The sequence below is a fragment of the Vigna radiata genome, chromosome 11, assembly GCF_000741045.1.
Source record: "Vigna radiata var. radiata cultivar VC1973A chromosome 11, Vradiata_ver6, whole genome shotgun sequence".
Classification (NCBI taxonomy): domain Eukaryota; kingdom Viridiplantae; phylum Streptophyta; class Magnoliopsida; order Fabales; family Fabaceae; genus Vigna; species Vigna radiata.
The window spans coordinates 13861096-13864182 of NC_028361.1; the positions used below are offsets into that span (position 1 = coordinate 13861096).

General features: G+C 33.3%; 1 pseudogene; it reads left to right on the forward strand.

The window, feature by feature from the left end:
* Positions 1–1241: 1241 nt before the first annotated feature.
* Positions 1242–2448, forward strand: LOC106776797 (annotated as a pseudogene).
* Positions 2449–3087: the final 639 nt, after the last annotated feature.

Genomic DNA, 3087 nt, shown 5'->3' on the forward strand with positions numbered 1-3087 from the left:
GTCAACACCCAATTTCGTCCGGAGAAATAAATAATCAAAATTAAAGAATAAGAGAATAATAATGAATGTTGGGGAAAGAAAAAAAGGAAAAGGAAAATAATAAAATAATCTTCCTTAATGCAGGACACGTCACTTTAGAATGTTTTTGAAATATTAGTTTAATATGGTAATAATTTGAATTATATTGTCTGACATTAATTACAATCAATGTCTTGAATATTTGTTTGATTTATTTTTTCTGACAATCAAGACCATTTCTTTCCCTATTTTGTCCATTGTCAATTAATTCTCAATTAAGACAAGATTGTCATAATATTACACACTTTGTGAAAGGAAAAGGGGACGGAAAAAATAGAGGAAAACACTTAGAGATATTAGAGATTGAAGGAGAGAGTATAGAGAAAAAAAATATATTCTCACATATAAGGGTTCTATGAACAACAATCACTGAGGAAGCATTAAGGGAATTCCAGAAGCTATAAAGGTATGTCATTTCTGTACTCTTATTCTTCTCGTGTTATTATACTTTAAAGTTTTCTTCCAAAGATTTTTTTTTTACACACAGACAATGTTTTCTGAAAATCATGAATTTTTAAATATAAGTGTGCCTCGCCCTATGGCCAGTTTCTTGTCTTCTTTTTCCACCATTTTTTTTAACACAAAAAAAATACACAAAATATTTAAAACCAAAAGGTCAATTTTGTTAAACTAAACCTTTTCACTTTTCGAAAAATGTCAAACAATCTTTAATAATTGGTAAATAAACTCACAAACCTTTTTCTAGATAAAGAATTACGTGATCCCTGATTGTCCATTAATGGATATACGTAGGACCAAGGTCAATCCTTGTCGGGTTCATAAAACAAAAAAAAATATTTTTGTTTCGTAATAATTTCTTTTATTTTATTTTACTTTTATTTTTTGGGAAAAATTAAATATTTTGAAAAACCACATTAACTTTTTACATTTAATTAGAGGTATAGCCTTTGGGCAGGCACGCTAGGGTGTTAATACCTTCCTTACGTGTAACCGATTCCCGAACCTGAAAATCTCTTCTTCGTATACCATGCTTTTATTTTATGGTGGCGACTCCCAAAATTTTCCAAAACCCGTTTGTTTTTCGGTTAGCCGTCCCGTCGCGATCCCGGTTGCGACACCTAATTTGTAGGAATAGGATGGGTTGATGCTATCTAATTTTGCATTAGAGCAATGATTGCACACGGCAAGGCAAGAGCTAAGTCATGCTCTCTACCAGGTAAGAGCAACAAAGTTATTAATATAACAATTGTCCTTTGTAGTTCTGCTTTGCATTTCTCAGTCTTGTGTTATATTATCTCCAAAGTTTTCATGTTTCTTGGTTCTTTTAGATACTTAATTTTCTTTTACGGGATTATATTATTAACTTTACTATATTTTCTAGTACCTCAGTACATGATATAGATATTTTAATTGGCTGAAGGAGTGAAATTTTATTTTGGCCAACTTCAGTGTCTCCTAGGGAGAACAAATCAAATATCTTGATGCAAAAATATGAACTAGGAAGGTTACTGTGTAACTGATCATTTGGAAAGGTTTACTATGGCCGTAGTACAAAAACTAACCAAAGTGTGGCCATTAAAGTAATTAACAAGAATAAGGTTATAAAAGTTGGGCAGGTTGATCACGTTAAAAGGGAAATATCTATTATGAGACTGGTGAAGCACAAAAATGTTATTGACCTTTTTGAGGTCATGGTCACAAAGAGTAAGATTTACTTTGTTATGGAATATGTTAAAGGTGGGGAACTGTTTAAGAAGGTGGCCAAAGGAAAGCTCAAAGAAGATCTCGCACACAAATATTTTAGGCAGCTAGTGAATGTAGTGGATTTTTGTCACAGTAGAGGTGTATGCCATAGAGATATAAAGCCAGAGAACATTCTATTGGATGAAAATGATAATCTGAAGATCTCAAATTTCGAGTTAAGTGTCCTGGCTGAATCCAAACACCAAGATGGTTTGTTGCACATAGCTTGTGGAACACCTGCCTATGTTGCTCTTGAGGTCATCAAAAGGAAAGGTTATGGTGGTGCAAAAGCTGATATTTGGTCATGTGGGGTAGTTTTGTTTGTCTTACTAGCAGGTTACATTCCTTTTGCGAGATCCTCATTTGATGGTGATGTATAGGAAGATAAGCAAGGCAAAGTTTACATGTCCTAGATGGTTCCCAAGAGGACGTCAGAGGCTATTGAGAAAGATGTTGGATCCAAATCCAAACACTAAGATTTCCATAGATGAGATTAAGCAATGTTCTTGGTTTAGGAAGTTGCCAACTGGTATACAGACAACACAAGAAGGGGAAAACAAGAGTGTCTCTCCTTCAATTACAAATCATTCTGAACAATATGGTGATGAAAGTAATGGCCTAGCAGCAGAAGCAAGGCAAGAGACAAGTTCACCTTGTTATCTATAATCTAAATACTTACAATTTGTTATGATTAGGTTGTTTTAATTCAGGTATGATGTAGAATCTTAGTATTGAACTAGTTGTTTTGGTCTCACACACTTGGAAAAAAGGTGCAGGGAATTATATATCCAAAGGTGGCCACATAAGAAGCTAATGAGTATTCAAACCCTTACAAAGAACATGCAAGTAATGAGTCTTCAACTAACACTCATGGATTATGGTTTCTTCAATTTCCTTCCTTCTATCATTGTTGCATTAGTAGTCTTTCTTGCCTACTAAACATTGGATCAGTTAAACCATTGGTTAGTTTCATTCATAGTTTCCCTTGTAGTTGAAGCTAGCTAACATGAATCACACTCATTCTTTTTATTCATATTTACTTTACAATCTAACTCTTCAAGAATATATATGCCAGTTACAAAGCATCATTTAAAATGTTCAATGCAATAATGTGAGCCATACAATTCTTTCTTTCATACATTAAAACACCATTTAACTTAGCTATATACCGAGAGATCTATGTGCACCAAATATAATTTACTCATTTCATTATCATCACATCAACAACGAAAAAGAGACCAAAGTATGAACTTTTCCTACTTCCAATCATAACAACTACATCCCATTAACTTTACAGTCCAATCA